This window comes from Neomonachus schauinslandi, chromosome 14, assembly GCF_002201575.2.
Source record: "Neomonachus schauinslandi chromosome 14, ASM220157v2, whole genome shotgun sequence".
Lineage (NCBI taxonomy): Eukaryota > Metazoa > Chordata > Mammalia > Carnivora > Phocidae > Neomonachus > Neomonachus schauinslandi.
The window spans coordinates 74,431,477-74,453,044 of NC_058416.1; the positions used below are offsets into that span (position 1 = coordinate 74,431,477).

General features: G+C 52.7%; 1 protein-coding gene across 1 annotated transcript in view; it reads right to left on the reverse strand.

The window, feature by feature from the left end:
* CMKLR1 (chemerin chemokine-like receptor 1) overlaps nucleotides 1-20,969 on the reverse strand; it is a 41,623-nt gene extending 20,654 nt beyond the window's left edge. The window contains exon 1 of the mRNA XM_021703525.1: nucleotides 20,942-20,969. The gene's annotated coding sequence lies outside the window, so the exon portion shown is untranslated. The remainder of the gene's footprint in view (nucleotides 1-20,941) is intronic.
* Nucleotides 20,970-21,568: the final 599 nt, after the last annotated feature.

Genomic DNA, 21,568 nt, shown 5'->3' on the forward strand with positions numbered 1-21,568 from the left:
GCTGTGACGAGCTCTTCCTGTCCATCCTACTTCCCTCACATCTCACTAGCAAGCTTCTCCACGGGGATTCAGAAGCCCTCTCCTGTCTCCGGGTCTCGGGGCGCAGCCCTGGGCCAAGAGTAACAGAAACCGAGAGGCTGGTGTGACATCATTAACTCCCACATCTCAGGTGCCAACTGGGTACCCAGTACCTCCACTCAGAACAACCCGTCCAGGTGGGCTTTTTCACTCCCATCTTGCAGATACGGAAAACTGAGGTAATAAGAAGCAAGACCACTCGCCCAAGATCCCACAGCAAGGAAGGGACAGAGATGGGATTTGAACTTGGGCTGCCCTGACACGAGGCTCATATTTTGGGTCCCTGTGACTGTCCCTGCTGTTGTGTGACTTGCCTGTTGGAGACTCCTCTGGGCACAGAGCCCTGTGTTCTTATGCCTGCTGACCGCCCCACCCCCTCCCCAGGCCCAGGGCTGGCAGGGTCACTGCATCTCACATGTCCCCAATCCCACCTCCAAGAGCCCTCGGTGACAGGACTCACCCACCTCTGGACAACAGTTGCCACTCACCAGGTTCCTGGGCAGGCAGGGGCTGGAGAGGCCCGTCCAGCCGGGTGGCGCCCTGCGAGATCCTGGAGCCCTGAGCCGCCCAGTGGCACCCTGCCCAGGCTGCCAGCCCCGGACACAGGGGGCCCTGGGGCATCTAGGCAGGTTCTGGCCCCTTGGAATTCCCTGGCTCCAGCCCAGGCAGCTGACCAAAGAGCCAGGCGCCACTGCCGGCAGCCAGGACGGTGGAGTATGAGATCCCACCCTGTTCCCAGGCGTGGGGGGAGGAGGAACGGGCTGCCCTCCCCCTCGACCCCGTCACTGCGCTGTCACCTTTCCCAAGGCAAAGCTCAAGCCTTGCCCTAAGGAAGGGTCTTGCTGGGAAAACTGCCCCTCCACCCTCAACGGAAAAAACAGCTGGTTGAAGCCCAGAGGAAATTCCAGGCTCTCCAAAGCCGTTCCTGGAGAGGCTTTAGGATGGAGGGGTCTGCCACCCTCAGGTTATGGCTTAAGCCCCACTGGGGGGCAGCAAAGCCAGATGCCCAGGCCAGCCTGGCCCCGCGCCTGCCCTGCAACCTTGGGCCATGGAGCCATCTCCTCATCTGCAAGGTCTGTCGATGTAAAAACTACGTGGGATCTCCAGTGCAGGGTGTAGAGGGGACTTCCAAAACATTCCAGGCAAATCGGGATGGGTCGGTCCGCCTCCGTAGGTAGAGATCCTCGCTCCAACACACGTGCCCCTGGGCTGTTCTGTTTACAGAGAGCTACTTCTGGAGGCAGATAATACTGAGTTGGAATTCTAGCCCCACCACCAGAAGCTGTTTTCTTCATTCAATTACTGTGACAAATCTGCGGTGTGCCGGGCGCCGGGCTAGGTGTGGGAATGGCACAGAGAGCAAGGGGCTCAAAGACTCGTATCTGGCAGAGCTCACCTCGTGGGGCGACGAGGGGCAGAAGGAACCAGCACGCAGGCAACGTCGTGAAGGGGTGCCCTGCGGCCGGTCACATTGCCTAAGTCTTAGCGTTGCCCAGAAATGGGGAGAGCCTGCCCCTGAGACCTCCCCTCAGGCATCCCCTGGGCCCTCAGGTCCACGCTCAGGAATAAAAGAATCAGAAATAAACCCACCCTGGGTTCTGCCATGTTCCAGAGCTGGTCACTCCTCTTTCTCCTCCCCACCCCCACCCCCTGGCAGACCTTCTAGAAAAACCCATCAAGTCATTAGAAAACTCTGCCTTTTTTGACTAAACTGAACTCTGAACAACCTGCCATATTCACCTCAAGCCTGGTTCAGCCCCCCAGGATCACACAGGATAAGCTGGCCACCTCCTTCCCACCACTTCCCCAACAAGGGCCACTTCCTCACTTATAATGTGGGCCAGTACTTCCTCTGCATCGTTCTTAACCCCTTGCCTTCTGGCCCCCACCAGCTGGGACCGTTCTCTCTCCAGGCAGAAGGAGGAGTGCTACAGGATGTTTTTGCTCGCAGGTTTGTCTGTTTGTTTGCTTATATTTTGACTTGGTCCAGAAGGGAGGAAAAAAAAACATCTCAAAAGACTCACGTATACAGGGGAACATAAATTAAAAGTGAGAGTGTAAGGAGGAAGGGAACGTGGGTGGAGACAGAAACCAGAGCCAGGGCTGAGGGGAAAAATGCAGATGATAAGTAATGTCCTACATGCTTAGCTTGGGTGGGCCATACCGCGGACTCCCAGACTTACAGTCTCGGAAAGGAAAACCGGTCCCAGCGGTCACGTGCGCCTGGCTAAAAACAAATCCACTCCGGGGGATGGCAAGCCTTCCTGCGGCCAGGGGGCAGAAGGACTTTCTCCAGAGGTACCTGCAGAGAGGACAAGGTGTGATATGGTGATCACTGTCCTCATGGACACCCTGACCGTGGACACAGCCTCGAGGTTCTGCGCATTTTAGGATAGGCATCCAAATGCTTACGGTCTGAATACGGCGCCCTCCCTCTAAGTTGGTGGCCCTGCCCCAAAGTGCAGTTCGGTAAGAGCCCCTTTCCCCGGCCGGGCCTGGGAAGGAGTGTCTAGACATCCAGGTTTACGCATTGCTGGCTTCCTCTGAAGACATTTCTAGAATATGTGGGAGTAGGCCTGAACTATGTGGCCTTCAAGGCATCCTCTCTGATCCTGTTTCTCCCAGGGAGAAAATGCTAGACCCCAGCCATGCTGCCTACCAGCTGGAGGCAGGCCCAGAGTGTGATTCTGCTCACTCCCCGATGCTTGCTTGCCTGTTACCATGCCCAGGATGCTGACAAAGACACTCGCGAAGCCTACATAGTGTCCCTACATCCTGGCTTGTGCCTCTTATCTCAACAGGCTTATTAAGAGTGCTACTTTTACTCTCAAAGTGCCCCAGTTTGGACAATGTGGATGTCCTACTCACAAATCTCCCCCCGCCCCAGAGAGAGGAGGACCAGAAGCTTCTGAGTGCTGACCTTGCCCGCCCACCTGTGCTGGGCCCTGTGCACTTACCTGGGTCCTCACATTCCCATGATCCCCACTTGGCAGACGAGAAAACAGAGGTTCGAAGAGGCTGGGGCTACCATGTAAAAAGGTACGTGCCAGGCACCTGTATCCAGAATATTCCGGGGTTTAGGTACCCATTGGCTCTGCACAGGGACGGCTACTCACACCATCTCCACAGATGTAGAGACTGAGGCTTGGCTCAGAGACAGAAGGGGGCCTCCCGGGGGCCCTGCAGTCTCAGCCTGAAAGCCTGGATTTGAGAGGCAGCTCTCTTCAGTGCAGGGTCTCAAGCTGTGGGCCCCGGGGCAAGGAACTTGGCCTCTCCGAGCCCTGGCTTATCTCCTCTGCAAAATGGAAATGAATCTGGCAACTACCTTCCATTGTTGCAGGACAACCGCTTGAGGGGAGCGCCTTGGAAGCTGGGGGCACATCTGGGTGTGGTTACTCGTGGGCAGATAAGGAGCAGCGGTGGCATGCCCAGAAACTGGACCCTCCCAGGAAGGCCATGCCCCTCAGCATAGGCCGTGTACCTTGCGGGGCCCTGTGCAAAGTGAGCACACAGGCCCCTTATTCAGAAAGGACTAAGGATTTTAAGACGGCAACTTCGGGGTGTTAAACCAAGCTCAGGCCCTTCTGAGGCCTGTGTGGCTGCCCTGGTGGCCCACCCATGAAGCTGGCCCTGCCCTTCTGCTCTGGGGGCAGGGGTGCGAGAAGAGTCCTCTCCACTGCAGGCCCAGCAGGGCAGGGGTTTGGTGGGGCGGGCAATCTCAGTGGGGAGGAGGGAGCAGGGGATGATACCGTGGTGGACACAGAAGGAGATGGGAGGAGGGCAGGGCAGCCAAGTATACCCAGAGGGAAGAGGACACAGAGGAACAGGGAGGCGGCGGACAGGGAGACACAGGAATGGGGAGACAGAGAATTGACAGAGAGGGTAATGGAAGCAGCTAAAAGGTGAGAGCAGGGAGAAAGACTAAGACAGAGCAAATACAGAGATTCAGAGTCAGACAGAAGGGGAATAGGCTGAAAGCCACCTCTCTGCCCAACTCCCGAGAAGGTCCAGGAAGGCCCTACAGACACCCCCCCACCCCCACCCAGAATGGGCCGAGGAGGGGCCCCACGAACAGCCATCCCTCTGGGGGGTGGTCCAAAGCAGCTTGGAGAGTAGAGGGCATGCGGGTGTTTTCTGTTGTATTTAGGCACCTGCTTAAGAGTATAATAAGGGCAGCCTTGGGCTATTTCCAAAATTCCCAAAGATCAGAGAGCTAGGAGCAAGGTGTGAGCCCCATAGAAACATGAGGGGCCTCTGCTCTGGGATGGAAAGCTGGAGCCACTTGGCAACTGGGGACCACACGCTGATCAGAATATGCAATGGGAGCTCGTCCGTGTCTTTGGCTAATTTTACCAGGAAACAGCAAGTATCATTTAACACACGGGCTGTTTGGTGGTGGGGTGGGAGCGGTGTTTGGGGAGGTCCTGGCAGAGAAAAGACTGGCTAAAAGCCCTATCAGGTTGTTTTCTCAACTGAGTATAGGGGTTTTCAGTCATTATCTTCTCTAGAGAGTCTCTCGGTCCATTGGATATTAGCATCAGGGAGAGCCCACAAGGACACATTTTTTCCTATAAACATTTCACCAAGGGTTTAAGAGTTCAAGGGTTCTCTTGGCATGAGACAAGCAAGTCTCCTGACTCGACCACTCGACCTGACTGGACATTGGATATTAGCATCAGGCCCCCCCATAGGGGGCCACCAAGATGACGTGGATGTTAGAGGGAAGGGTGGGCCCTGCATAAAACCCAAATAGGACCCTCTCAGGCTAGGTTCAAAGTGAGCCAGAAGAACCCTCTCCCTGTGACACTGAGGAAGCTGGAGTCGGTAAAGCTAGGTTTAAAACCCCAAATGTGTTCATATGATGGTCAAGGGGATAATGGTGGTAAAGAGTCACCAGCATTACAGTTTAAATAATACTTCATAATAACTCATTATTAGTCTAATGGGCATTTGTGCACGATTATCACTTGGATTTTGTAACTTAAATTTTTGACTTGGCAACACAACTCCCATCTAATTGGTGACATTCAAAACCATCTAAAATTATTAAAAAGTTAGGATGCAAATCCTTGCTCCCACCCTGCCACCATCTGCCCAGTCCCCTCTGTACCTATCAGCTTTTCTTTGTTTCTCATGTCCCCTTCCAGGGTTTCTTTGGGTAAATACGAACGTATATTCTAATTTCTCTCCCGTTTTGCATAAAAGGTAGTAAACTACACACACTACTTTGCAATTTGTCTTTCTTACCTGACAATACGCCTTGGAGATCATTTCACATCAGTATGTAGAAAAAGTACCTATCCTTTTTGATGGCTGCATAGTATTCCATTTTGGGTTGTTGTTGTTGTTGTTGTTGTTGTTTTTTTTTTTTTTACCATCATTTACTGGTCCAGTCTCCCGGGCTTGAGCATTTGACTTGTTTCTAGTCTCTTACTACTATAGTTCATTATTGTACACATGTTACAATATTATAATCAATCATGTTGTGTGTGTATCATTTCCTACTTATTCCTAATACTGTCTGGGGCTCTCCAGCCCTTGTCTTTTATGATGAGCAAACAAGTCTTCAGCCCTCCCTTTGCCCTGGCTGGGCTGTGTTTTAATCCGTCAAGAAAATGCTTCAGAGCCACTTAGACTGTCAGTCTGCAGAGAGCCCAAGCCATGTCTGCGGTATGAGGTGTCACAGGAAGTCGGGAAGTCTTGGTTTTTATCCCAACCGTCCCAGCTGTTCCAGCTTCTGGTCCTCAGTTTCCAGATATATCAGAGGGAGAGAGCAATCATGCACAGGGCCATCGTAGGGGTCAGGGATCGGGAATGGGTCTGCAGATGTATGAAACTCTCCACGGTATGAGAGAGACAGATGTGTGCCCAAAGCCCCCTTGCCAACTCCAGAGGGTAGATCTGGACCCTGTGGGTTCCCAGAGAAGGAGCCAGTCAGGCTGGAGGAGGCAGGTTCCACAGAGAACCAGGCAGTGACAAGCCAACTGGCACTTCTTCCAGAGCTGTCTCCATCTCAGAGGCTAGAGCCTGAGCTCCTGAGGAGTCATGTTCTGGACCTGGCTGGGCAGCCATGAGCAGCCCCAAGCCACGATCTACTGAAAGTTGTTTTCTGCTTTTATTCCATTTAAAAATAAATCAGTGATCACATTCCTGGGGTGTAGAGAAACCTCTCCCCTCCATGGACTGGCCCTAGCCTCCCTGTCCCCTCAGGAAAGAATCCAAGGTAATTTTCCACCCGTTGCTCATGAAGAACAAATCCTGGCAGGCAACATGGTACCCATCCCACTTACAGGCTGGAGTCCTCATCTCCCTCTGTGGAGCTCTCACTTCTTCCCAACTTACCTCCCAGAGGGAGGGCCCCAAGTGGCTGACAGAGGGGTCTTGGTCTCCCTGCTCCTGGCTTCCTCACCCGTCGACCAAGAACCCTGGCAACGTCTCCACCAGGGCTGGTTTCCAAGGGCCTCCACAGTGCATAGCCATAAGCAAGCTGTGGGAACCACCAGTCAGCCCTCAGGATCCTTCCCAACCTTTACTTTGTTCCCGCCTTCCAACGGCCCTGATTCCCAACCCCATCTCACAGCTGAGGGAACAGAAGCTCAGAGGGGCCAAGCAACTTGCCTAAGGTCACACAGCTACAATATGGAGGAGCCAGGACTTGAACCCAAACCCATGCTCCACACGCCACGGGGAAGGGAGCAGGCTCTGGAGCCAGAACACCTGAGTTCAAATTCCAGCTCTGCCACTCACCACACATGAGAACTCTTCGTGGCTTAAATGGCCCATGCCTCACTTTCCCTATCTGTAAAATGGAGCAGTAATAGTACATACCTCATAGTGGTGGTATGAGGATTAAATAAGAGAAGGAGTATGTTATTGAATAGGATTATGATCTTATGATTACATGACATATGATTATACTGCCCCAGATCTGAACGTGGTATAGTCATAAGGGGGTCTGATGATAAAACAAAACAAAACAAAACAAAACTCCTCCCAGAGCTTCTTTCACGCTAAGGTATAAATATCGAGGACAGATGACACATTTCTCTTTTATACATTCAGTAAACCTTACTGAGCACACTTGATCTGCCAGGCACCAGGCAAAGAGCTGGGGATACAAAGATACAGTTCCCACTCCTAAGAAACCCTGAGAAGCCAGGCAGGGGAGGCACACAGTGAGGAAAGCACAAGGCAGCGAGCCCCACGTGCTGGGAGAACACGCGGGCGTGTTTCCCACTGCAGCTGCCAAGTCAGGCAAGGCTACCTGGGAGAAGAGAACCTGGAAGGATGAGTGAGGTTGGCCGGAGCAGAGCAGATGTCAAGGCTCAGCGGGACAGAGTTCTGCACGTTCAAGGAACACAGCTGGAGTAGGCGGGTACAGATTGAGTTCAGATTTTAAAACTTTGATGGTGTACATGCAGGCACTGTGTGCAGCAGAAGCCGAATTTGAGCAAGAACATATGGACCCTGGTGTCACCTTAAAATCCCAAAGGGAAGGTGTGGTCAGGGAGCCAACCCCGTGCCTCTCGCCCTGAGCCCTGGGATGCATGTCACACTTGTTGGTGGTACTTTCTCCTGAGTTCCACCAAGAAGCCCAGCCGTCTCCAGGGCCCTGGGACTCAGGACTAAATATCCCAGGCCTCAAGAGCTTACCACTCCTTCAGCTTTCCAGTTTAGGAAGAGCCAGGCCACCTCCCAGGACCGTCACTACATGCCTGGCCCTCCGGGGGCAAAGCCCTCTCCTTCCTCGTTTCTTCTTCCTCCTCCCTCTGCTTTTCCTTCCTTGGCCAGAATCACAGACTTAACCCACTTGGCCTTTCCTGTCCCCTGCTCCCACCCTCCCAGGAAAGGAGCCAGCAGCTGAGATGGGCCATGCCCACATCCACACCAGCTCCACCCACCTTCCCATCCCCAACTCAGGACGCACTCCCTGCCCCAGAGCGTTCACACATTCATCCAGTCTATAACAGGAATAGAACTGGGTCCTGGAAGCTTCAGCATACTCATAGCCAAAGAAACACAGTCCAACAGCCAAAAGCACTTATAAATGATTCAATTTTTTTACTGCCATCCCTCAAAGAAAAACAGTATTGTGGTGGATGTTGGTGCCCAGCTCAGATCCCCTTTCCTGGCTGAGGGCACCCGTCCCACAGCTACAGAGAATACCAGATGCTCACAGCTCACAGCTGGTCCTTTCTGAGAATTGCCCCGAGCTAAGCAGGGGCTGCCTCTCCCCAGCTGGCATGGAGTACAATTCAGGCTCCAGAGTCCCCCATGGGACCAGGCTGAAACTAGTCTCCACCTGAGACCACCTCCTTGCTGAGTTCCTCCCCTTCTCTGTCCTTGAATGCAAATTTAAGATTGTGCTCCCAAATTCACTAATCAAAATAAATAATATTTTAGTTCCATATTTTTAAAATTTATTTGTTTGTTTATTTTAGAGGGAGAGAGAGAGTACATGAGAGTGGTGGGGGGCAAGGAGAGGGAGAGGAGAGAGAAAATCCCAAGCAGGCTCCACGCCCAGATCAGCTCAGAGCCCGACACAGGGCTCCATCTCACAATCCCGAGATCATGACCTGAGCCAAAACCAAAGGTCAGACGCTTAACAGACTGAGCCACCCAGGCGTGCCTAGAGGGGAAGAGAGGAGGGGAGGAGGGAGAGCGAGAAAGAACGTACACTGAGAAGACAGGAGCCAGCCAGACTTTTACCCAGCTCTTCACAGTGGCCTGGCTCTGCACCCCACGTCTGGGGACAGAGCCCAGAACCCCACGAGTTTCAGAGCCCCCTCAGGAACTTGAATGTCCCGAGATGCCTGCAGCATTTCCATATGACATCGAGGGGAGAAACTAGCTGGCCCCCACCACCCCAGAGGAGCCAGATGATGCCCAGAGAGATGGTTTCAGATGGTTCCAGAAGCATATCGCTGCCCTGGAGCCAGGAGCTCTTTCGACTTCACCCCTGCACCCTCACAACGCCCCTTGCAACACACCCCGAGTTTTTGAGAACACGGCTTTCAACGAGGTGAAGCAACTTGCCCAAAGCCCCTCCGCAAGAAAGCAGAAAGGGGCAGAGCTTCTTACCAAAGCCCCCCATCACTAGGAACACAGACTGGACCGGACCGGATCGCTAGTGGCAAAATTGCAAATACTGTGCATGTAGTGAGCACTGGGCCCCAGAGCTGCATGCACCCAGTGTGTGGACGCCCCATTCCAGATTCTTGCCTTTAAACAGCTGACTGTGGCAAATACCAAAAAAAAAAAAAAAAAGATAAAACACAAAAGTGTCCTCCCCTACATCCATCTCCCCACCCCAAAAACCCTATGAGGCAGTGTCATCCTCGCCCCCATTTTACAGATAAGGAAAGGATTCCAGAAATGCCACCAGCCAGGCCCCTCTGCCTCTCCAGACACATCTGGACCACACGGGCTTCGCCCTACACCAGCCCACACCCGGCCTCTCCCCTCTCCCCTCTCCCCGCCAATGGCCGCACAGGGGAAGACCGTTTTCCTAGTTCAGTGAAGGGTGACAGGGACACCAGGCTCCTCATCCAGGACCCAGGACATGGCCATGGCAAGCACCTCTGCCCCCAGGCTCTGGTAGATACGGGGTGTGCCAAGATTGCGACGCTTGTCCCCACGGCCTCCCAGGCCAGTCCTGTTTCTCCAAGCTATGCTAAAGTGCAGGTTCATCGCATTAAAAAAAAAAAAAATCAACTCAATTCCAACCACTCCATCTACAAGAAAAAGAAGAACGGAGAAGCCCTCTCTGGTGGAGGTGTGAGGAAGTTGGAAATACACACTTCTATGGAATTGACTCTAACCGCCTGTCCTCGGGTCTCTGGAGCAGGACGGACCCGCCGCTGGCTTGCCTCCGGGAAAACCCCTGGCCGAGAAGCTCCCCTCACTTTGTGTCCACAGCGCCTGGATGTCCACCAGCACAGACATTCTCTGCTGATTTAAGCCATCGTGCTCACAAAGCCCCGCTCCCGCCAGCTGTCATCAGTTGCAAATATCTCAGTGTGAAAGAATTGATTGCTTTGGTTTTCAACTGGACATCTGGACGAAAACCGGCTTCTGATGGAACAGGGCATTTGATTTAAAAAAAAAAAAAAAAGGAAGAAGAGAGAAGAGACAGGCCTAATTGAAATAGGGAGGGTCTGCGGCAGAGGTAAGGCAGAAAGGCCTAGAAATCACAGACGAGGAGGGTATGTAGACTCTGGACAAAGGGGCCAGGAAAATAGGAAGAGCCATGTGGGGTGCAGTCACGGGTACAGGCAGGCAGAGGAGGTGGCATCAGGGGCCCGTCTCCCTTGGCTAGCAGCTATGTGACCTTAGGCAGCCGACCAACCTCACTGAGCCTCACCCTGGATGGGAAAGTATGGCTGCAAACAGGCTGGGGGTTGCCTACTGGCCCCAGAAGACACTCTGAAAGACAGGAAGTGGGAGAGTGCAGAAGCCCAGCAGGGACTCAGCCAGTGGAAGCCACCTGTCCCCTAGGGTAGGGGACACAGCCCAGGAAACTCTTAGAAGGAGGAACTTTGGGTGATGTTGGCTTCCCCAGAAACGGGAGATGCCAGATCTGGGAGAGGGCCGAGAATGTGGAGCAAACAGAGAGCGTGGAGTCGGGGCCAGCCGGGCTGGACGGGGAGGAGGCCCGGGGCCCCAGCCTCTGCAGCGGCCTCACCACCAGGCCCGCCAGGAATCGGTGAGGGCGAGGTGAGGGGCATCGCCCAGCCAGGCTCTGGGCAGCCGCCCTGCCCTTCCCCAGAGCCCTGTTACTGATTTCCTTCATGGCTGAGGTTTTTCACAGGTGGGGGAGGGGGAACCAGAAAAAGAAAGGCCCATTGAGGCCAGACAGGCCCTGCATCCCCCAGGAGAAGAGAGGCTGACGATTCAAGGTCCCCACCCAGTGTTGCCATGTTTTCGGGCCAAGGCAGGAAGTGGAGGGGAAAGTGTGGGGCAAAGCATGACCCTGGCACAGTCCACACTGGCCCCTCCTGGCTCGGGACTTCCGGTCCCCCCCACCCCACACCATTCTGCGCCACTGGAGCCAGGCCCCCTCACGCAGAGGCCACAGTGCTTTTCAGCCCCACCTCTGGGCCACGCATGATCTCACGTAAGCCGCGTAACACCCCGGTGATCCCCAATTTACAGTGGGGGAAACTGAGGCACGGAGCAGTTAAGTGATCTTTTCTGGGTTTCACAGCCAGTGAGCAGCAGAAATGGTTTCAAAACAGGTCTGTGAACGGGCAGAGTTTCTGCTTCTACCCATCAGGTGGCCATCCCATTCTGACTCAAGGGACGCCCTTTTTCTTCATGACCCAAATCCCTGACAGTTGGAGAAGCCCCCTGTGAGTCAATTCTGCCATAAAAGAGACTGCAAATTGCTGACACTCCCCGAAGACTCTCTCTTGATGCCAGTCAGCTCCACCTCCCCTGCCACTGGGAGGCCCGTGGACCCTTCAGTGCCCAGCCCGGCTCAGTCTGGCTCCAACAGGGCCTTGGCAAAGTCTCCCTGCAGTAAACAAGTCCCAGGCTGACCACAGGTGCCAGCCTAAATCAACTTTCTTCAGCCCTGGAGGAAACACCTCGTTTTCCCCCAAGCTCCGCGCCTACATCTGTCAGCAAGTCCTGGGCACGGGAGGAGAGGGGACCCATCATTCATTCACAAAAGCCACCAGTGCAAAGAAATATTCTCTTCTCCGAGCTGGTTTCTGGACCAGACAACCCAGGAGATTAGAGCCACAAACCGACAGGCCCTCTGCCAAGCTGGAATCTCAAACTCAATTAGTTTGGGATTGTCTGGAATTTTCAATTGTTCTAACGTTTGAGCTAAAAGCAACTGAGTTTGGAGAGAGTGAGCCTCAGGACAACAGGATGCTGCTCTGGTGAAATAGGGCAGCCTTGGACCACCCAGAAAATTGGGTGGGATCTTCAAGACCCTGCAGAGCGTCCAGACTCCCTCCGGCCACTCCCTGCTTCTGCCCACCACACCAGACACCCCTGGCTCATCAAGCCTCCAAATCTCTGCTCATGCTGCTCTCCCCACCTGAAATATCTTTTATTTCTGGCCAACTTCTGCTCTAGCCAACTAGAGGCCTCGTCCAAAACCAACTCATCCTTGGAACCAGCTCAAATCCGCACTTTCTTCTCGAGGTGCTATTTCCGGACTTCCCCAGCAAAGATACCCCCAGCAAAGCTCTTTGCCCCTGTAGTACTTTGCACACTGAATGTATTTAACGATACACTTTCAGGGCGCCTGGGTGGCTCAGGTGGTTGAGTGCTCAACTCTTGGTATTGGCTCAGGTTGTGGGATCGAGACCCAAGTCAGGCTCCGTGCTCAGCGCAGAGTCTGCTTGTCCCTCTCCCTCGTTCCTCTCCCCGTTAGTGCTCTCTCTCAAAAAGATACATAAAATTTGTAAAAACACAAAAAACAGAAAAACCCCCGACAATATGCTTTCAATCAAATGGCCAGGGTTCACCTACTGTATTGAACGGATGATGGAGGAAAATGTCATGGGTGATCATGACCCAGAAGCAATTGGCCCCGTGTGCCCGGCCATTAAAGCCAAACTTCCAGCTAGAGGGACCCCACTCTGTTGACATACTTGTCTTCCCACATGACTGGGAGCCCCTTGAGGGCAGGGCTGGTCTCTCCCTGGATCCCACGCTCCTGGCACACAGTAGGTGCTCAGTAAATACTGGTCAGGGGGCACGGAGGCTCTGTCTTGACTCTTTCATTACCTTCATGGGCTCCTTTAGACAAGTCCCTCTCCTTTTCTCAAGCTTGTTTCTCCATCTGAGAAGTGAAAGGGTGGACTAACCCATACTCAGGGCTATGGTCTGAATGTTTGTGCCCCCCCTGCACCCCAATTCATATGTTGATGTCCTAACCCCCAATGTGACAGTGTTGGGAGGCAGGGTCTTTGGGAGGTGAGGTCATGAGGGTGGAGCCTTCACAAGTGGGATTAGTGCTCTTATAAAAGAGATCCCAGAGAGCTCCCTAACCTCTTTCACTGTTGTGAAGACACAGCGAGAGGTCAGCCATCTGCAGCCTAGAAGAACCTGACCATGTCTGCACCCTGACCCTAGACTTCCAGCCTCCAGAACTATGAATGATGAGTTTCTGCCATTTACAAGCCACCCAGTCTCTGGTAGTTTGTGAGAGCAGCCCCAACAGACTAAGACACTCAGGAATGACACATGATTATCTCAGATGACCATTGTCATCCATCGAATTTTAAGGTCAAATGTGGTTGATAGCTTGTCACCACCGATGGGCCCTAATATCACCCCCTTCCCACAGATGCACGTCACTCCCCCCATCAAGAGGTGGACTCTCTTGCTTTTCCCTTTGAGTCTGGGCTGGGCTGGTGACGTGCTGTGACCAACGGGATGTGGCAGAAGTGATGCTTGCTAACCCCAGGCCTAGATCTCAAGAGGCCTGGTCACTCTCCCAGAGCCCTGGTCCTCCAGGTAGAGAAGTCCAGGGAGTGCTGCCATGTGCGGAGAGGCAGCATGCGTCCCAGCAGGACATGAAGCCATCTTAACTGGACCCACCCTGGTCAAGCTCCCTGCTGAATGCAGCCCACGAGGGATCCGACGGATACCATGTGGAACAAACATGGACCATCCCTGCAGAACTCTGCCCAGCTACAGAAATGTGAACAAAGAAGTCATTTCAAGCCACCACATTTTGGAGTGGTTTGAACCACAGAGATAAATATTTGAAACAGATTCCTGTCTGCCGTGGCTTGTGAGTGAGGAGTGTAGAGCTCCATCCCTGGACTAGACAATGTCAAGTTCAATGTCAATTCGATTCAATGTCAATTCAAGATTTTTCTTGGGTCTACTGGATAGGAAGGTACCAGACTGAGAGGGGATTAATCCATCAGAAGAAAGCGGAACCCCACTAGGACAAAATGAATCCAGTGGGCCCACTTGGGCTGTTTCAAAAGACAATTCAGAGAGGGTGGAGCAATCAGGAGCAGAGCTAGAAACAGAAACTCAGGAAGAGACAGAATTGGAGGAAACAGCCCCATGGGTAGAACAACAGAGCAGGGAGCTGCAGGGTCTTGCAGTGAGGGGATGAGATAGCCCCTCCCTGGAGCCATCTCAGAGCCTGAGAACCTTCTAGTTGAACACAAGCCTGGCTGGGCATCTGGTACCACCCTCCCACAACTCAAGTGTGAGTTGGCACACACATTCCCAACAATGAACCCCCTTTCTTTGAGGGTACCCACAGCCCATGAACCAGGCTAGCACTTCTCCCCAACACAGGGCAGAAACAGAAGGGTTCTCCTGTCTAGAAATCACCAGGGCCTGATGTAGAGGCCCAATCACCAGGAAGATCACTAGTTCATGTTGAGTCCTTTACCAGGTTCTAGACACCATGCTCTACACTCAACTTGGGTCCTTCATTTCTTCCTAACCACCACCCTTATCAAAGGCAGAGTGCCATCCCATTTCACAGATGAGAAGACTCACTTGCTCAGAGCCACAGGGTTTGTAGGTAGTGGAGCAGGAATTTGAATGCAGCCCAAATGACGCCAAAGCCCGGAGACTTGGTCAGGCTTGATGGTCACCCATACACCCCAGGACAGCCTCGTGAGCGGCTCACGCTCACATTGGTTCTGACTGGTCAGTGCCCTGCTGAGCCAGCTGTCACTACAATGGCGGCTATCTCAACTCTCAGTTTCCAAATTCAGGAAACAGACACAAATCAGTGTTCGAGATGTCCCCTACTGTGGTAGGCAGAATAATGCCTGCCTATGTCCTAACCCCCAGAACCTGAGAATACGTTACCTGACATGGCAAAAGGGACTCTGCAGCTGGGATTGAGTCAAGGGTCTTGAGATGGGGGATATTATTGCAGATTATCCAGGTGGGCCCAGCGTCCTCACATGGGTCCTTGTCAATGAAAGAGGAAGCCAGGAAAGTCAGAGCGATCCCATGTGAGAAGGACTCATCACACTGCTGCTGGCTTTGGAGATGGAGAAAGGGACCGTGGATCCAGCAGTGTGAACAGCCTTTTTTTAATTTTTTTTTAAGATTTTATTTATTTATTTGACAGAGAGAGACACAGCGAGAGAGGGAACACAAGCAGGGGGAGTGGGAGAGGGAGAAGCAGGCTTCCTGTTGAGCAGGGAGCCCGATGCGGGGCTTGATCCCAGGACCCTGGGATTATGACCTGAGCTGAAGGCAGACACTTAATGACTGAGCCACCCAGGTGCCCCTGAACAGCCTTTTGAAGCTGGAAAAGGCGAGGGGGTGGATTCTCCCCTGGAGCCTCTGAAAGGAGGCTCATACTCAAGAATTGATTCTGACAACCGTTCAAACAAATTCAGATAACAAGGGATGGGTGTGTGTTGAACATTCCCCCGCCCTTCATCGTCACCCCTGATCATTTCCTGAGTGCTGCAGATGGGCTCTCCACAACGCTGAGACAGGGAGCAACTGAGGCTCAAGAGGTATGGGCTGACCTGAGCTCACCCAGGTGGCTGGCGCCAAACCCAGCTCTCTTGTCTTCTGGCCCCAGGCTCCCAGAGGGAAAACCTGAACATGCTAGCCATGGTCTCTTGCCCAAGTTGCCCTGCCCAACCATCTCCTTGCATAAGAGCCGCCCTCAGGGCTGGGATCAGAGGACCCGAGTCATGAACCTCAAGAAAGCAGAACTGATTCTGACATGCTGCTTGCGTAGCCACTAACCCCCCTGCTGAGTCAGCTGCTGGTACTTCCAAGCTTGCAGAGTGGCCACGAGGGATGGGACAAGGCCTGAGCCTTCCCCACCACCCCCAGCCCAGGACTCTCCACGGGGCAAAGGATGAAGCCAAGAGACGCGCCAAAATGACCTTTTCCCGCCTGGGGACCCCAAAATCATGAGGTGCCAGACTGCCATAGGGACCCAGATGTGCAAAGGCAGACTTCCATGCCTGCTTTCCTAAGAATAAAAATAGAAATGTCTTCACTGAGCTGACCACGTGCCGTGCCATGCTTTATGTATATTAACTCATGTTATTCCCTAATGATGCCGTGAAGGAGGCGTTAAGAGTACACCCACCTTACAGAGGAGGACACGAGGTGACAGGAGATTAGGGGGCAGAGATGGGCTCTAAACTCTAGAGCAACTGGCTGTGGAGTCTGTGACCACGTATTCTTTCCTTCTTGGACAGCACTGGGTAGAATTACCACCTCTCCATTCCACCCAGCAGGGCAAGAAATTCTGTTTTCTCGATCCTGTTGTGCCCATCACTGCAAAACTCCAGAAGTTCCAAAAGAGAAGTAAATTAACGGGTTTCCTAATTTTGCCGGAAACCAGCCTGTCCTGACGTCCACAGGCAGCACAAAGTGACGGCCAACCCAGAGGGCGCCTTCCCTGCATCCCAGACCTGGCCCAGGGGAACAAGGATGAGTTCTGGACTGAGAACTAGGAGCCCAGGTCCTACTCCCCTTCCCTTTTTTCTGATCAGTGGCTGTCATACTTAGATAGACTGAGCTCCCCCAGGCTAGGACAACCACCCAGCTGCCTTATGACCGGCAAGCTCGGCCCATGCTAAGGGTATGGACAATGATTCCTGCACCTCTACTTCCTCATGCCCAGCCCTGGGGGAATACAGCCCAAGGAAATCCCCTACCCTAACCACACACATGCACACACGCATGCACACACATGCACACATATGGGCTTGCACACACACATCCAACGTGCGATGCCACCCTAGGACAGGAGTAGGATTTTCTGAGTTCAAATCCCAGCTCTTTTGCTTATGAGATATGTGACCTTGGGCAAGTCCCTTTACCTCTCTGATCCTCATTCTCTTCATCTATGAAATGGGGATGATAATCATGGAGCCTTTCTAGGTAGGGCTGTAGGGCTGTAGGGCGATACTGGATATGAAAGCCTTGGGCTCCAGGAAGTGTGCTGTGCTCAATAAAATTGTTATGCTTGTTCCAGGAGGGAAAGAGAATGGCAGTTGCCTAAGTTCCAGGGAAACCCACGGTGACGGGTCTGGAGCATGGGCATTTACTCAGTATATCTGATGGGAATTATCTTGAGGATAGGAAAGTATTTGTGGATCCAACATCACCTTGTTAACACCATGTTAATGAAAATTTAGACTTCAAATCAAGAGAAGGGGAGAGACCCAAGAGGATACCAAATTTGTGGCAGAGACAACTAGCTGTCCACAAAAACTCCATTCTCCCCTTCCACAGCATATAGCAGACATTGGGAAAGAGCCACCCAGCCAAGAACTCCATTTCCCAGCCTCCTTTGCGACTAGACTGGCCACAGGACTAGTTCTCCCATGTGGCAGAGGGCAGTGAAGAAGCAAATGTTCCACACTTCCATGCTTTCTTTCATTAGGAGCAATGTCCAAGGGGACAGTAGGGACATGCATGGAAGAGGACCTCCCCCCATGCAGAAACACCTGCCTTCTCCTAAACGTCTGTTTTGTTTGAGCCATTATACATGTTTGGGGCTATTTGTTACTGCAGCTACTACCCTGACTAATACAACCTTCAATCTCCTTGTTCACAAATGAGATATTTATGGCCACAGAGTGAGAACACCTTGCCTAAGCTCACGTAGCAAACTCCACAAAGCTCCAAAAGTTTGGTCTCTTATCAGTCTGGAGTAGATCTGCCATTTTCAACTTGCCCCACCGAGCTCTAAGAGTGACGTTCCGTGAACGGCGGCCCAGAGTCCTCCACCTCTGTTTCAACTAGAATAACATGCCTTATATCTGTTTTCCAATCGCCATCCTCCCTATATTTTCATTGGACAAAAGAGTTCTGCTTCTTAAAATAATTCCAAAGCCCACACACTGGGTGACGGCTAGAGCGCTCTGACTTTCTGTGGTGCTACAAGATAAAGTTTCACTTCTGCACCAGACCTCCTGGCCTCAACTGCTGACACAGGACATGCAGACTCACAGAAGTACATAGATATTTGCTTAGAAAGGAAAAAAATCAACCTCTGTGTGCAATAAGCAACCCAGAAACCTGGACAAAAGGCAAACAGAAAAGATGTTCACATCCTCTAGCTCAGTGGCCCTCAAGTTTTGGGGTGCATCCGAATCATCTGGGGAGCTGGCGCCACATGCAGACTCGCACACCTCGCCCTCAGGGATTCTGATGGCACAAACTGAAGCCTTAGGAAATACTCATGATTATTCGGCATGCATGATATTATTCATGATCGTTCCGATGCCAGCATTCCCACGATCGCACTTTGAGAAGCCCTGAGTCTACTTTGCAGCCTTGAAACTGGCAGGGATTACTGGCAGTGATAACCACGCTCATGCAGTGTAGCTCAAAGCGAGTGAGACAGGCGCTGAGGGTTTTTTGTACCCTGATGGGAACCTGAGCATTAATAACCCACTGGTGAAGAAATTAATAATAATTTCTATTTGGCTCGGATGGGTGTCAATGGTATAGATGGCAGGTGGTATAGAAATGATCATAGAATCACAGCTAATGTTTCTGGAGCTCCTTACGACATGACAGGCCCTCTGCTAAGCGTTCCACGTCCGAGATCTCGTTTAGTCTTTATGATATTCCCATTTTACAGATGAGGAAACTGGAGCATACAGATACCTTGTTCCATGTCACTCAGCTGGCAGGGGGCAGACCGGGTTCAAACTTACCTAAACGAAATCACTCTGCAGCCACGATGGTGGCTCTCGTGGACGTCTAACTTCAGAACCCCTCCCCGGGCCTCAGTCTCCTCATCTGTAAAATGGGCATGGTAATAATATCTTTATCATGCAGCCATGGTGAGGATTCAAGAAAATCATGGCAGTGGGCGCCTGGGTGGCTCAGTTCGTTAAGCGACTGCCTTCGGCTCAGGTCATGATCCTGGAGTCCCTGGATCGAGTCCCGCATCGGGCTCCCTGCTCGGCGGGGAGCCTGCTTCTCCCTCTGACCCTCCCCCCTCTCATGTGCTCTCTCTCTCTCATTCTCTCTGTCTCAAATAAATAAATAAAATCTTTAAAAAAAAAAAAAAGAAAATCATGGCAGTAAAGTGGTTTGCCAACTGAGAGGAGTTAATTAAGGAAACATCTAAGGGATGAGACTTTGCCCGACTCACCCATCCCATTTTACAGATGGCAAAACCGAGGCCTGATTATTTATTCAATGAACATTTACCGAGCACCCACTGAGGATACAGAGAGGAGAGTAAGTACCCCAAGTCTAGCCTCAAGGAGCTCCCAGGCCAGCAGGAGAGACAGACAAGACTGGGCACGGAGACAGGGACCTCTCAGAAGGGGTCAAGCCAGAGAGGGGAGTGACTTGCCCAAAGTCAACTTTACCTATTCCCTGAAGTTTTGGCAGAGTCCAGAGAAGGTCCCTGGGTACCAAGAAAGAACTCTTCCCGTGGGCTTCTCAGTGCCTGACACCCCACCGCCTGAGCATCCCTGGTTTAAGTTAAGCCTTCTTTCTTGAGAAAATGCCAAGTAGCCCTCCTCCCACCACTGGAGTTTGGAGGAAGGAAGAGCAACAGCAAGAACCACAGGGAAGATCGCTCTTCGAAAGGAAGCAGGGGCTGCCAATAGGGAGGCTGGGGATCAGGCCTCTTACTGGAAAAAGAAGACAGACCCCAAATCTGGCCACCTCCTCACTGGCCTATCTGAACCACAGGCTGGTCTGAGTGATCAGACTTATCTCAAGCAGCAGTTACTGGATTATCATGTGCTGTGTATAACTTCGCTCAAGGCTAGCCTTTACGGTGTGCTCATTTAAACGGTAGCACAGCGCCCAGGTGCTAGCCGGAAGCAGAGGGGAGTGCGGGGTATGTTCAACAGCTAGCACTGCCAAAGGGTTCCCATCCTTCCTATATAAAGAACTCTTAAAAATCAACAAAAGATAAACATGCTGACAGAAAAAACGTGGGAGTGGATTTGAACAGTAGAATCATAAAAGAAAAACGAACAACGAGCTTGCAAGGGATGATCAGCATTAATAAAGAAATGCAGAGGGAAGCAGCCAGAAGCCTCACAAACCTTAAGAACAGGCACACTTTTGACTCAGCGATTTGGCCTTTGGAAAAGTATCCATAGGTCAGACATGCGAAGATAATGTACAAGAGCGGGTCATCACAGCACATTTGTAATCATGGGGGAGAAAAGAAGAAGAGGAAGAAGGAAGCAACCACAATGAGGAATGGTTACATAAATCCCAAGATAGCCTTTCCATGCAGCCATTAAAATGTATCCTGGAGGAACATAGATGGGAGTTCACAGTCTGCAGTGCAAAACAAGGGAGGCTGCCAAACAAGATATTGGAAGCGTGAGTCCACACCTACATACTTAGATGTGTCTTCTCCATCTGTAGGCACTCAAGAAACATCAAAGATAAACTGGTGGGCGAGCAAGTGTGGGGGCGACGGAGAGAGCCCCCCGAAAGGCCACCTCTGGGTGAGGACCTCCTCCTGAGTCTCTGTACAGAGATACAGCCCAGGGGCCAAAGCAGTGGGCTGTGGGCTTCGTTCCAATCTCAACCTCCCCTCACCGCCCCCCGCCAACTCCCGGCTTACTGTCTCTGCAGCTCTGAGCCACTGCCTTCCCCTCTCTGAGCCCTGGTTCACTCCCCTGTAAAACGAGGACACCTGTGAGAGGGAAACACCTGCCTCGTAGCTGTGAGCTCGGGTGGAGTCATGAAGGAAAACACGGAGCTCGCTGCTTTTTAAAAATAGGGTGACCCTGCTGTTTTTTACAATTAGCATGCATTACTTCGGAAATCTGAAAAATCATGTTTTCATTATGACCAACATTAAATGTTACGCAGAACCACAGGCCTCCTCTCTCTACGAGTATCCCCCTTGCCTGGCCCCTCCAGACGATGTCAAAGCCAAGTGTGATACCTTGTGGCTGGTCTCTGCCTGGGTCTTCCCAAGGGTTCCCCTGGACTTCAGGCCACTGGAGGATGTGCAGGGGACCCGTGTGGCCCCACTTCTTTCTCTCGGCCACACTGTGCTCTGGCTGTGTGCCCAGAAGGCAGTCCGTCCATTCGTTCAAGATGCTCCGGAACCCCCCGATTGCAGCCTCCCCCCCCAGAACAGCCTCAGCCCTCAGGAGGCTCTCCGGGAGACCTCGTGCTGTCCTGAGCTCCTCGCTCGCCGGGGGCTGCTGTCCTGAATGGGACAGAACTCTGCCAGAGAAACAGCTGGAGGGAGGGGAGAGCATGAGGGAGGGGGGGGGGGATGGAGGGAGGGGCAGGAAACTGGGCTGGCCAAGGGCGGGGGCGGACAGCTGCGTGGAGTGGGGGCCGTCAGAGGAGGCTGCCCCTGCCTGCCAGCCGGGGACCGGCTTGTGGGTGGTGGCTGGTGGCTGGTGGCAAGGCCCGCCGGGGACGACCCGCCCCTCTGGCGGCCAGAGCCCAGCTGGGAGCTGTGCCCACCCTCTGAGCGCAAACCAGGAGCACGTGCGAGCCCCAGGCAGCTGTGCCAAGGGCGGCCGCTCCCTGCAAGGGCCTCAGGAGCTGCCGGGTA